The sequence below is a fragment of the Cupressus sempervirens genome, chromosome 4, assembly GCF_028749045.1.
Source record: "Cupressus sempervirens isolate cs-2001-9-10 chromosome 4, ASM2874904v1, whole genome shotgun sequence".
NCBI lineage: Eukaryota > Viridiplantae > Streptophyta > Pinopsida > Cupressales > Cupressaceae > Cupressus > Cupressus sempervirens.
Window position 1 is genome coordinate 484,472,423 of NC_143121.1, and position 15,807 is coordinate 484,488,229.

Genomic DNA, 15,807 nt, shown 5'->3' on the forward strand with positions numbered 1-15,807 from the left:
CTTTTTGACACTAATTTCAAATGGTTATACACATCTAGTATGTTTGTCCAAGAAAGGTTTATGGACTTCAAGTATGATCTTCAAAGATGCATCCCAGTTATTACAAGTTACCTCCAATGATTTAATTTGAATGGAAAACTTAGCAGCAAGGTGAACTAAGCCTTCATGTGTAGAAAGATGAAGATCTTTTTGCATTAATGTTTCTACAAAGGTTAGCTCCTTATGTAATATGTCCATGTGTAGGATCAGCATGGATTGGATGCTTATTAATATAGCCTAAATATTTGCAACTTAAACATGTAAGACTTCCAACTAACCTTGGGAACTCATCAAATTCTTGAAGTGCTTTTGAATCTAAGCTGGAGAATTTGGTAGAGTAGTACATGTCATCTTCATATCTCCCTCCAAATTTGTAATACGACATTGCACTTCTTGTGTGAATAGAGTTGTATCACACAATTTGGTGTAAAGTGAGAAAATGTTCTCTAAGAAATTATTTACACTATCAATCTTGGTCGCTAACTCAACCTAACTAAGTGTAATGGCACTTGATATCTTTTTATTGACTTGGCTTTGAAATTATCTCTCAAACCATTCAAGTAGTTTAACATTTGAATCCAGGTTGTATCATTTATTTACTCCACTATATTCACCAACTGCTCCATGATAGGCTTGTCTTCTTCAAGTGTAGGTAGGATGAATGCATCAAGAAATATTTCCTTGATATCTTGTAATGCTTTCTTCTACCTATGCTCCCTTTTGAGTAGTTCTTACTAGTTTTCCCTCATAAGAGCATCCTAAAGTATTCTCATATGTTCAATAGTAATTGTTGCAAGATCAAGCTATGACAACACAATCACCTCATCCAAGTTGACATCACCATATGATGTAACTTCATCTAACTTGGATGTGCTAGGACTAGGCCTTGATGACTAGAGTGATGTAGCTTCTACACTCGACCTATGAAGAGCTTGACTTGGAGGAGTAGCAGTTTCTAGAAAAGTAACCAATGTTTGTATTTCTAATTGATCCTCAAGCTTGTAGTCAAGATTGAATCTTCAGTCTTATCCTTATCTTGCATGTCAATCTTAGTTGCACCTTGATTTGGTGTTGTAGGTGTAGAAGTATCTTCTTAACCTATTTGAACTGGTGTCCTATCTTTATCTTTTGTAGCAACTTCATCTATTGACAAATTTTGTACCACTATGTTGATATTTTCCATTGTTGTCTCTTTCCTTTGGTACACTACAATGGGCATTATAGGTTATACCATCATAAATTGAGGGGTCTTAGATATGTCTTGTGTTTCCTCCTCTACAAATGTCTTTTCTATCTTCTCAATTTCATCTACACTAACCAATACTAGATGATTGCATAGTTGTGCCTTGGTGGTGGTGTCTAGCAATATCTTTTTCTTGTCCTCCTCTATTAGGGGATTGATGTTCTAAGATATAATATTAGAAACATCCTTGATCTTCACCATATCTATGTCTATATTTATCACATGTTGTGGACTAACACTCAACATTTGTATACCAAGTATTCTCTATTCTATTTGTTATTCAACTTCAGTTGTTGCCTGTGTATCTATAATCTTCTTAGTGCCTTCCACATGTGTATCTTTCCTAGTTTCTTCTTTAGTGATGCAGTAGCATCCTAGGTGTAAGAGAAATTTTGCATCACCCAAAAATATTTTATTTTCAATCTTTTCTATTTTTATAGGGACTAGTAGACAAGGTGGTTACTATTTATGGGAACTTTCTATTTTTAGTAAGTTTTTCATATGAGTTTGAAATGTTGTCATTTTCTTTAGGAAGGTTCATTTTAGAGTTGTAAGCCTACCATAAAAATCACATTGCTCAAGCATAAGTATCGGAGAAGTTATTGCAAATTTTTGGTGGAAATATTTGTAGAAAAACATTTAGGCTCACCATTGGAGGCCTTAGAGTGCTTGGATGAGGTCCAAAAACTCAATGAAAGGGTACTAATGCTATTTTGAGCCTGTAGATCAGGAGCTAGCATTTTCAAAAAGTGGTTATAATAGCCAATCAAAGAAATAGTTCGTGAGTTATGGCCTTTCAAAGTTGGGCTACCTAAAAAATCTAAAATAATTGTCAAAGATATATTTGACCAACTGTATATGTATTGTTAGGGTCTGTCGGCCCTAGATATTAAGTTTCAATGTCTAGAACCTTCCTAGGGGGCATAAAATTGCCTATTTAAGAAAGGCCCAAACATTGTCTAGGACAACTCTAGGTGGTAGTTCATAGCTTAGTCTTGCAGATTACTATAATGTGGGTTAGCATATTGTACTTGTGAATTCTATAATTCCACATTTGTGGCACAAATAAGAAGTCCATATTTTGTTCTCACATTTGTTGTTGTTTCTTTATTTCTATTATGTGTTTATGTTATTAAGACAAGCACCCTTCATCATTTAGTAACCTCAATTACTTCTTGTTCACCTTTTTCTTCACCTACCTCAAAAAGTGTCTACTCAATTATCTTAAGTGTTTTTAGTCCATATATTGACTTCCATATTTGAGTGGACTTATGAACAACACCCTCAATGTCCTTTTGCAAAATATTGAATGCTCTATATTTAGGAGCAAATCACCCTTTATATTTGTTACTAGCCTTTGACATTGTGGCCTTAATGGCCTTGTCCAATTCTGGCATCACTTGAGAAAGCATATTCTCTCTTATTCATCTTCCTATAGTGAGACTATATTGTCATTTTTTCCTAGCTCTTGCATATAGACTTTTAGGTATAGAGTTGGCAAGCTCAATTGGAGTCTTCTTGGATGTTGCCATCATGGCATATATTGACTCTTCCACTTGGTTCATCTCAATCTTTCCAAGATTGTCAAACTCAACATGTGTGAATCCTAATAAGCTAGCATTATTCTTTATATTCTCACACAAGTTGTCCAAATTAGAAGAAGGACTGTGACTTACCACTTTTAATTGGTTGTTGTCATTAGTATTTGTCCTCTGTTCATATGACTCGATTGGAGCAATGCACTTTTTCCTTCATCTCTTCTCAAACTCATCTACATGTGTAGTTGTCTTGGTTCTCTTTCTTTTTTGGCTTTTTCATGTCTTGAACCTTCTTAGTAGTAGCACTTGTGGTGGCCCTAGTGGTAGGAACTGTAGGCTTAGGTTGTGTAGGTTTTACAACCTTGTTTGGTTTGCTAACTACCAGAGCTTTAGATTTTATTTTCTTCTTTTCTTTGGCTACATGTTCTTCACTGGCTTCTTCTCCCTTGGCACCTTCATCAAGCTTGGCTTCCTCTTCACCTTGGTGTTCTCCTTGACCTTGAGTTATGGCTAGTGGTTCTTGGGTAGGTGCATATTCACGTTCATCATCATCATCATTTTCTTCTTCTTCTTCTTTTTCCCCTTGACCAAATTTGTCTTTGAGCTTCTTAACAATTTTGTTCTTTTTCCTTATTACAAATGTAGTCTTAAAATCCATAATTATCTTTGACTTGGGTGCTACATCATAGTTACCAAAATTTGTAGCCTCCTTATCTACTTCTTTAGCTAGTAAAGTAGTAAGTGTTGTAGATGCCTTATCCACATTTATCTCATAACCTAGAGGCTTTAGCCATCTCGCCCTCGGAATTGTAGCTTGTACATTTGTGAAATCAGTATCAACTAGAAATCAAACATCATTGAAATGCTTCTCAACTAGTGACATTGGAATCCTATGTCTTTGTTTCATTGACTTCTTAAAGTCTTTAAAGTAGCTAGTCATTATAGACTCAAAGTTTTCTCCAAGTTTCTCAATGTATTCTCCTATTTGTACTACAATAGATCTATTTTTCTTCCATGCAACTTTACCAAAAGAAGTGAATGTGTTGTGCACATAGAAAAATATACATACAAGTATTGAACCAAACTTGCATTGTCCACTCTTGGTTTTCCTTATGGCTCCCAAGTTTTCTAATAACTATTGTAACTATAACTCAGTAAGGTCATAAGAGTGATCCTTCTTGACTATCTTGTAGCCTACATCAATATTAATGCAAGGTACACTATTCAATTTGCTAGATCGAAAGAATTTATGTGTGATTATCCTTACTACAAAACAAATTAGGGGATCTATGATGGTGTCAAATGTCATTCCTCTCTTATTCCACACTGCCGCTATGTTTTTCTCAATAATCTCTTTTGCATCACTTTTCATGGTCTTAGGTTTATCTAGGGTTGGATACCCTATTACCCTCTACACAATCCTCTTTGTAATCTTGATAGGTCCATCTTCTAACCACACTGATTTGTCATGAATCCTACTCAAAATAATATTTATCCACTTTGTTTTGAAAATGTTGGGGAAATCTAGGGCACTAGTAAACAATTTTATTTCTACAATATTATATTCCTCCTTCAATATTTCATTTTCACATAATTTACCATATAGGTCCTTATCTCCATGTCACCTATGATACCCACCTATCAGTTGTTTTTTAGACTACTAGGTACCTTAAACCCAATACCAAAATACATAAGACAAAAACAAACCTAAGGATTAGCTAGATCCTATATTTAGTGTGATCAGTCTCAACTTCTAGACTAACTTCAATAGAGTCATTAGGACTCCCTTCACTTTAGGCTCTATAGGGCCAATGTGGGCAAACCATAGGAATTTATCTAACAAATGTTATGATATTCTTTTCTTCAAGACTATACCCTATGGCAGAAAAATGGTCATAATTTCTTCTTAGATTTGTAATAAACTTCTTGATTACAATGGCTACTTATAATCAATAGGAAAGCAATTACAAATAAGGGTTGACTAGCAACTTTAGTTCTTCATTACATAAAAATGGAAAATTGATTTTGATTGATGTATATATCTTCCAATTATATAAATCATCAAATTGCAACTGAAGTTAAGTGATTAGTGCCTTATCCATTGTTATATAGAGTTAATATCAATAGTCTTGTACCTATTTAATTGACTTGCAATTAAATTTTTCAATAGTGAACTATGAACTTCATTCTTGTCATATACCTCTCATATACCCAAAACCCTACTACTTATTGAAATCAATTACTTAATTCATTGAACTAAATGCAATCAATAGGAGATATACAATCTATCTAAATTGTATTAAATTGAAAGAACATTGTTCATTTAAATCTCAAAATCATAGATATGCAAGGAAGGAGGCAAAATTTAGATACACAGATATCCATAAATTCCTTTTTGTATTAATTTCTTTTGAAAATGCATACAAAACTTGATATAGACTCATAGTATAACTCAGAACTTGGCCATTTAATCATTCATATTTATTGTTCTCTCAAGTTCACAAGTTTGAATACATTTATACAATCACAAAAGGCTAGAAGGACTATAAAAATAACATAGACTGAAAAAAATATACAAACTTCTAACCTCTACTCCCCATATTGGAAATCCTTATAAAGGATTGCAACAAGCTACAGATGGCAAGAGGACACATTTCATCACCTTAATGGAAAATAATATGGCAAGACATAACAAAAAGGAAAATTGAAAAAATTCTCTTACACTTGATCCAAAATCAAGAGAGTAGTTGAAAAGTTAGCAGGTGGCACTTTATTGCAAAAACTTTTACTTTAACCCACTTTTTCTTCCTCTATCATCTACTTCCTCAAAAGTTTCAAAATTTGATGTGAATATTTATGAGAGTTTTATCCTTTCGATGAAGTTCTCAATGTATTTGATCTTATCTTGTAATCTCTCATTGCCTTTAACCTTAATTATTTCTCAGCTTCTTCCTATTGGTAAGGCCTTTATTTCTTCCACCACTTCCCATACATATATCTCTTGCTTGATGGGCCACTCTATGGTCTTAACTTCTTCTAGGTCCTTTGTGGCTTTAGTCCACTTGACATCCATTATATCTTTAAACTCCACTATGAATTTATTCAAATCTATCTTGGTTCTAAATAGGGAGTCAATTAAATTATGGAAAGGGGCATCATTGATGTCTTCAAAAATTGCCATTATGGTCTCTTGAGTCAAAACTACACTTCATGCATCAAACCATTGATTCCAATCCCTTTGTATGTTGCTATCATTCAAAATTGGTGGTATGTAGGGCTTAATTCCTTGAGATAAAACTGTCATCTTTCCTTGAATAATTTTTAATTTCCTAGTGAAGAAACCAATTAAATCCTTAACTATTTCTAGGATCTCCTTCACTATGATTATCTTGTTAGGAAAATCTAGCTTTTTAACCATCAACATGATAAGCCTCTCTAAAAATTAAGTATATGGCCCTCACAAATTGAATGTAGGTGATAACCATGAAAGTGCCTCATTGCAAAATTTCTCAGCAATTTGTAAAGATAGACACAATGTATGGGCCTATTGTGATGTGTTCTTCAGAACCTCAATTATATGGCCAATCATACAGTTAAGGATAGATGTCCTTACCTCATCTCCTTGCTGAGTTGTTGGAGCATCAATGCTCATCCTTTTGAGTTCTGATGTATCCTCTACCTCCAGTTCATCTATCTAAGTTGTAACCTCTATTGTGACTTTGGATGGTTTCTCTTGACTATCATGTTCTTTACTCTATTTTGTAGTAGCCATTTGCTCTGCCTTTGCAAGTTTTTCTCTAAGAGATGCAACTTTACCCTCTAGTACTTGGACCTTATCCTCAAGTTCTTCAATCTTTTCTTTGTAGACATGGCTCTTTCTAAGCTCATCCTCATATAGCTTCCTCACATCAATATAATCATGCATAGACTTAGAAAGTCTTATTTCTATCTCCTCTACCTCAGCCTCATTCATGAATAAAAAATATTTCATGGCCTTTGAGATTTATGTGCTTGAAGTTCAATGCAAAAATTGCAATACCATGTTACCCTATTCTGTGCTCTACACATCCATCAATTTTTCTTTGTTTGATGTAGGAGACATGCTCCATACTGCCAAGGATTTGGGCTCAAAGTTAAATCATGATCCTCTCTATATTATATCAACAGCATATGCCTCATATGAGATGGCATTTTCTTGTCTTCAAATATAGTCAAGCATAAATGCTTGCTCCAAATCCCATCTAGGTACCAACAACATCCCACTTCTCTGTACAAGGTCCCTTGCCTCCTCTAGAGTCATGACTTCACTCTCAAGATCATAGGCTTGCAACTTTTCAACCAGTTCTAAATTTTTCTCATATGATTCTCTTGGTTTCATTTTCAACACCAACTCACTCTATTTTATTTTATACCAAATGCTTTTGAACTCAACTAATTTGATGAATTCATCATCCTTTATAAATTGTTGGGCTTGGATGATCCTATCATCTAACCTTGTTGCTTCTAGTTCTAGGTTTGTGAGTGTGTTCTCAACTACAATAACCCTATCTTGTATGTAACTTTTCCTTAAGTTAGAAAAGTACTAATTCTTGTCTAGTAGAATTCACAATGTCCTTTGCTTAACCTCTACAGGGATATGGACAACTTTTTATATCTTGTTTCCCTGAGTGACCCATGATGCCTTAGTAGACTCATCTTCCTCTATTTCCTCTTTAGGAATTATATCAGGTTCAATGTTGTCAGGACATACCCTCTCTTCCTCTCCTAGGGGTCCCTCTGGCATTTGGGCCATGATTTCAACATGGTCAATGACCATCTTCCTAATCCTATGAGGATAGGGGACATCCATATAGAATCCCTTGAAATTGTGATCTATTCTCTTCATTTCCCTCTCTACCCTTAACAAATCATCAAGTTTGGCCAACTTATTTGTTTCCTCCTCCTCTGTAACAATATTAGGAATAATGTCCTCATGGGCTAACTCCTTGGTATTTGGAAACACATAGTTCCTTATTTCTTTAAGAGTGTTCTTCATCCAATTATCAGGATCACACATCCTATAAGGACCGCTTGACAAATTGAAGTGGTGGAGGAAAGAATGAATTTGGTCTAGGGCCTCTTTTCCAATTGAAAAGTCCCCTACCCTAAAACATCTACGTAAAAATGTGCCTCTGTGAACCTTAGGGACTAAGTACTCCTTGTTAACCATAAACAACTACTACATGAATTCAATAATAGCTAGTCTAGGGGGAATGAATTTTGGAAATATGTGGGGTGGTTGGGGACAACCATATACTCTCATCAAGAAAAGGTTAGAAATAGAAAGATATCTCCCCAATTATGGTCTAACCTCTTACTCTCTGGGAGAAACACTAGTCTTAAAAGACTCTTCAGGATTTCAAGGGCCCTACAGTAACCTAGGTCTAACATTTTCATAATAATAGTACTAAAATTATTGAAGAAAGAAACATAATTGAAAAAATGATATGAACTATTCCATACCTATGTCCATAGCTAAACTAGTAGCTCTCTACTTGCATCAAAGGTATGATCAATAAAATCAGGGCTTATGTACACCACATTCCTGTATAGGTTTAGGTGCATCAGCAATGAGTAGTGATGGAACTTGAAATCTTTCATTTCTCCACTCTGAGCCAGTGCAATGTTTTCCTTCATCATCTCTAGGATATATTCAACATAATCATATTCCCCTCCATGGTATGAATCTTACACATCTCTAGCTATGATAAACTCTACTCCATGCACCATATTCGTTCCATCTTTTCCAACTACCTTTTGGATACCATATACTATTTTCATGGGTTAATTTTTGAACTTGTCCAAAGGCATCATTTTATCTACCTTCTTAGCATAATCATCTACACTCTTCAAGTCCATGGAAATATGTTGTAGCATAGACTTCCTTGTGTAAGCTTTTGTAATTCTCTCAAATTTCCTCTGTAGATCCTCCAAGTCTACAAACTAGCCCATGGCACCATCTAATCCAAAGGCTTAAATGAATGAAGAATGATATAGTGTAAAAAGAATGGTTCCATCTCTCCTATGGAATGATTCAATGGCTAAATTGTATGACTTGATTAGGGCTTTTACCAAATCAACATCAACAAAAACCTCTGGAAAAATTAAGTTTCCCAAGTTCTTCTTCCATGGATTACACATTGGGATCTTCTTCTATCTATTATGGTAAAAATACTTAGAAAGTTCAAAACCTATGACTCTAGGGCATGTAGCATCTCTATATAAAGTATACAGGTCTATAAAAGCACAATCATCTATAGCATTAACATTTGTGGATCCTGGGAAAAGCTTAATCCATTCTTCAACAAACCAATTAGGTTTCTTCTATCTTGTTTTTCCTCCCTTAGAAGTGGAGGTCTCTACAACTTCCATGTCTATCACCTAAATCTCTTCAACCTTCTTATTAAACATTCTAAAATAGCTTGAAAGCACTAGAAAAACTATATCTAGACACTGAAAGTAAGAAATTGCACACACTAGAAACTCTACAACTACTTAGATTTTCTTCTCTTTTTGAATGATAAATGCAACTAATCAATAGAACGTCTATATAATTTAGTGTTAATCATCAACATCCCTTTGCATTAATTTTCAGCATGCTCAAGCCTTAAAGCTTGGCTTATTCTGTCAACTCAGGGTAGCATTGTCATTACTATCCAATGTTACACTTTTATGTACATTGATTGAATCTAATTGGTTGAGAGCCCTTTGTAATTTCTAGCTTAGAAACTAGAAAACATATTTTCATGTCAACTTAGGTTTTACAATCTTATGATCAACCCAGGAGTCAAACGCTTCATAAAATCTTAGATGGGGACCATTTGTTCTACGATCTTACAATCTCATGAAATTAAAACCCTTGTAGCACTGTTGTAAACCTTGAAAAAAGTCTCTACAATCTCATGATACACTAGTTACCATGACATCATAGATTTCCTTTACATTATTTATGATCTTGCGATATGTAGCTTACACTCTCTAGCATAGTATATTATCTCATTTTTCTTCACCTTACAATCCTATGATCATGGTTTAACTAACCATTTTGTAACATCAACAGTCATCTTTCTCACCCCTATGATATTACGAGAAACCTTTTGCCTCACTTTATTGTAACATTGTTGGCATCAACTTTCACCTTTACAATCTCCTAACACACTGCCTTTTTTAGCATTGTAACACCTTTTTGCTACCTTTGAGATCTTACAATATAGTGTTTGTCGTAAGATTAAAGAATGGGATATGTTAAATTGCAGACTTATGTAAAGACATCTTTGGTCCCACTAGCTTGATGTAGCATCCACCTTGTGTATGTTGCATCATCAACCACTTAGGATAGGACACACGTCACTTATCTAACATTGAACTGCCAGCTTGCTTTGTCATTTGTCACCTTACAATCTTATGATCATCATCCCCATAACATTGTGATCTTCAAAATCTTCTTCCCTGATCTTATGACTAGGGCTTTAACATACCATCATAACACTTTATAAAAACCATTACAATGCCTCGATCACCTCTTTATTGTAGGATTGGCACCTTTTATCTTTTTCCTTATGTTCTCACACTTTATGATCCTACAACAAGCCACTTATCACATGGTCATGATCCCTCCTTTATACTTCTACGACCCTCTAATTGCCTATTTTTTGTAACATTAAGCTCCATGATTTAAAACCTTCCATCAAAACTTATGATGACATGACACAAAGGGAAATCATAAGGTCGGGAACCTTTTCTTTTTCCTTTATGATACCATGACCATATATCTTAAGATCAAGGAACTTGAAACACCACTCTACAATTCTCCGCTAACCATTATGTCGTAACATTGGGAGAAAGAAAATGTGAGATCATGACTATATGCTAAAGCCATCATCATAAGATCAGAGCTCTATGGTTTAAAACACATACAATCTCTCGCTTGATAAAAACTTAGGATAAGGGCAGAAAGGTTGCAATCTTGACAAAAAAAATTCAAGGAAAGATAAATCACAACCCTAGGATACCAAAATAATCCCCTAGGGAAATATTTTCATTTTTTGACTTAGGTAAAATAATTTGGCTAGGGTTCTTTTGAAATTTTGAAAATAAATGAGACACAAAATTCTAACAATGTAAAACAATTTCAGATCAAAATTTTAGTATAGTGAAAATGAGGACTATCGCCACCTTACATGTGTAACAACATCTTACATCTTGAATCATTAAAACTTGTAGTGGTATCATAGATAATGCACCAAATGGGCCTTATTTGTATACAATGTTAGAAATTGCTTTAAAGTTCAGTTGTTTGATCTCATTACTAATTAATCAAACATTCAAAACTTCATTTCCCTCTTTAACCTTAGAAGCAATAGAACTGGATGCCATATTTGATACCTAGGGTTTGCAAAAATTCAAATAGTGTAGCTCAGCACAAGATAAATAACTTCACAAATTTGATGAATGGTGTCCAACAGTAGTTGAATTCATTTTGCAAATGCTTGGAACAATCTCTTCAATTCACCTTAAGCTCTTCATGCCCTCTCCAAGTTTGAATGATGTCAAATGAATCAAAAATTGACCATTTAGCCCTCAAAACTTCAAAATTAATGCTTAGTGCTTACATAGTCGTAAGCTCGGCTATAACAGCAATTTTGACTCACTCAACTTCCATGTAATTTTATTTATGCTTAGCAGCTACTACGAGCTTGACCAACACTATCACTTGTGATAGATCTACATCAACTAGATTTCACTCGACATCTTAGGTGAAACTTTTCATGTATGGAAGCAACATGAAAACTGTCAAAACTTAAAGATTTCTACTAGGTTCTAAACAGCACTTTGCATCTTTCTTCATGTATATATAATCTTTTCATAACTAAATCCTTGGAATTGATGCATGATATATCATTTAAATATTAGTCTCACACATACCTCTTGATTTCTTAATTGGGTTTGGTGTGATCACCTAACCCATGGGTGAAGTGATCTCATCTGAACTTGATGTACTACAATCTTCCTTTTTCTTCCATGTTCTATTCATCTACATTTTGACTTCTTCAACATCTGTGTTTCTTTTGCCTTTGTTGAACTCACTGCTTGGTGCCTTTGAATTGTTGGACAATGTTTTCTTATGTGACCACTCTTTAAGAAACTAAAACATGTAGTCTAACTTAACCATCTACTATAATCACTTTTAAAATATATTCTTATATAGTTCTCAAAAACATGTCCATATTCTTGACAATAGTGACAACTATACCTAGTATTATAATCCCAATTGTAAGAGTTTCTATTGTGATTTACCTTTGTATGCTTGTTTGATGACCACTTGGGCTTGGATCTACACCCATATGCTCTATGTCCATAATTTTGATAGTTACAATAGTATCCTTCAAATGTTTGTGTCTTTATGGTATTGGTTCTACATTCATGTGCCTAATGTCCTTACTTGTTGCACTTGTGGTAGTGACCCATGAACTTCTACTTAGGATTCTAATTTGTAGTCTTTCTCTTGCAAATATTAGCAATATGTCCTAATTTTCCACAATTATGAAAAACAAGTTTGGAGTTCTTACCTTTGATATTCCTTTTTTCACCACTTTTCAATGATTCTTCTTCTTCAATACTAGTTTAACCCAATCCAATAGTATCACTATTAGATCTAGGAGATCTCATCAATTGCTCAAAATATGTGGTTGCTTCACTAGGTCTATTGAAACTTTCAACAAATACTTTTTCTCTTTTTAGATCATTTCTCAGTTGTTCATTCTACAATTTTAGTGTTTCCTTTGCCTTTGTTGAACTCACTGCTTGGTGCCTTTGAATTGTTGGACAATGTTTTCTTATGTGACCACTCTTTAAGAAACTAAAACATGTAGTCTGACTTAACCATCTACTATAATCACTTTTAAAATATATTCTTATATAGTTCTCAAAAACATGTCCATACTCTTGACAATAGTGACAACTATACCTAGTATTATAATCCCAATTGTAAGACTTTCTATTGTGATTTACCTTTGTATGCTTGTTTGATGACCACTTGGGCTTGGATCTACACCCATATGCTCTATGTCCATAATTTTGATAGTTACAATAGTATCCTTCAAATATTTGTGTCTTTATGGTATTGGTTCTGCATTCATGTGCCTAATGTCCTTACTTGTTGCACTTGTGGTAGTGACCCATGAACTTCTACTTAGGATTCTAATTTGTAGTCTTGCTCTTGCATATATTAGCAATATGTCCTAATTTTCCACAATTATGACAAACAAGTTTGGAGTTCTTACCTTTGATATTCCTTTGTTCGCCACTTTTCAATGATTCTCCTTCTTCAATACTAGTGTAACCCAATCCAATAGTATCACTATTAGATCTAGGAGATCTCATCAATTGCTCAAAATATGTGATTGCTTCACTAGGTCTATTGAAACTTTCAACAAATACTTTTTCTCTTTTTAGATCATTTCTCAGTTATTCATTCTACAATTTTAGTGTTCTAATTTCAATAACTTTTCTATTAAATTCATGATTGGCAATCATCATTTGATTCAATGTTTCCAATTGCATGTGAGCTATTCTATTCACCTCAGATGTCTTCTCTTCCAATCTATTGTATAGTATCCTTTTGTCATCTTCAATCATGACTTTGCCCTCTTCATCTTTCTTTTTCTACTTGATCAGCTCACATAGTAATACTGATTGGACTTATTGTTCTATCTGATTGGACATCTTGTTCTATCTTTAGATTTCTAACCTCTTGAGTTGGGGTTCCATTCTTTTCCACCATATCTGTAACTACTGCATCAAATTCACTTTTGTTTCCATTTGCAAACAATTCAGTAGTGTCAATCTCTTTGTATTGTGTATCATAATCTTCAATAGCTATCTCTTTCCTTCTCTTCAATGATTGCTTCAACTCATCTCTTACTTCATTCAGCTAATGTAGGGAAAGTTGGATTTCAATCTTCTGGTTCTCAATAGTCTTTCCCAACTTGTAGAATTCCATCTTCAAGATCTTTCCTCAAAGATACAAATCTTTCCTTTCCAGAGAACCAAGGCTCTGATACCAATTTTTGGAAATACAATATGGGAAAAGTAAACTCTAAGGGGGGTGAATTAGTACTTCAAAACTTTAACCATAAAATTATTCACCACATACCCATCTCACAATTGTGCGTGTAAATTAAAATACCAAATTAAGCATACACATCAATAACATGAAAATATATAATCATTCACACATATGACACAAGATATGATTACCTAGAAACCCTCTAATGAGAAAGTAAAATTGAGGTGAGGATGACACCCACAAATCTTCACTACTGCAGTTGTAAAGTGTATCTGATAAAGGTTATAATATTTGATCATAAGACATGATCTACCATGTGAAAGTTCTACCCTACTAAAGGCTTATAAGATTGTTAGGTCTTACCTTGATAAAGGATTTGAACACCCTATTAGAAGTGTGCCTAGTAAAAGGACTTTAACTCAAAATGAAGTAAGCACCGTATTAAAGGATTTATCATAGCTTGTTAAGACTACTCTATTGAGAAATTTGACTGATTCACCTGTTAGAATGTCTTGGCAATGATCTTTTGGTAAGCATTATGTTGTTAGATAATAGATCACTACTTTGCATGTATTCTTGATCCTCCTTTGATTCAATGTATCTCTTCTATCCTCTAACCTCTTTTCTTTGTTCTCTTCTAATTGATTATGTAATGTATCTCAATTTACAGCACCTTAGCCACCATGAATGCTCTATTTGTGTATGCAAACTTCTCTCTTCACTCCTTCCACACTCATAAAAATTTTAGGGTTTTTCCTTCTTAAGTATACCTTTGTGACTTAGGGTTAGGTTTGGATCAATGATTATGATCACCCATATTATCACTTAATCCTTTTCTTTTTCTGATTAGTTGTATTTATTGTATAGGGATTCTCAATTAATATTCATTCTTATCATCTAGGATTGCAAAACAATCCTCAAATCAGCTCCAAACTGGTTTACATAATAGTTTCTGCCACTACAAACAACTATGTTGAAACTATATTACGTGGCATCTAAAGTCCCTGATGCTTGGAATCAACTACAACTTCAATGTTGTCACTCGGCATCTGAATGATTTGGAATCCATAGGTTACTTGGCATATGAATCACTCGACATCATCTATGTTCTTAGCACTTGAATGACTTGGCACTAGCTATTTACTCAACACATATTAAGTATCTCACTTGGCATGCACTATCTGACATGTTATGCTTAGCATGCATTACTAGTATGGCATGAACTAAGTTCTAACTTGTAACTGACTTAAGTGTATAGATACTCATATGCCAAAACCAATCTAAGATCAACATATCATAATGTATCATGATATTGTAGCTTCTTGCAGCAGTATTAAGCTATAAGGGATTGTGGATTATAATCATTGAATACTAATAATGTTGGACTTTTTGTTGGTGGACATAGCACAAGGATTGAGTCAACCACATTAAATCCTTGTGTCTTATGTTCTCATTTCTGTGCTTTATTGTTTTTTGATATTGGTTATATTTGCATGTAACTATTATTTTTGTCTATGGTTAATCCTAACATATCTAAGGGTTCATTCCAAATAGTAAGATCATCCAAGGAGGGAAGAAAACACCTATTAGAGGAGGCATAATCATGACTCGAAGAAGTTTCAAGAAGGAGAGAGTAATCAATATTCGTATCTAAGAGCTCATCCCAAATAGTAGCACTATCAAGGGTAGGAACATCATGAATCGCTAAAGGTTTATCAACATCATCTTTTTAAAAGGTTACCCTTTGAAGGGGAGTTAGAATCAATGAAGGAAAAAATAAGTTCTCATCATATGCATGAAATAGAACATCCTAAACATCATGAATAAAACTTTAAAATAAATATACCAACCCCATTGAAATGAAATGCAATGACTATAAA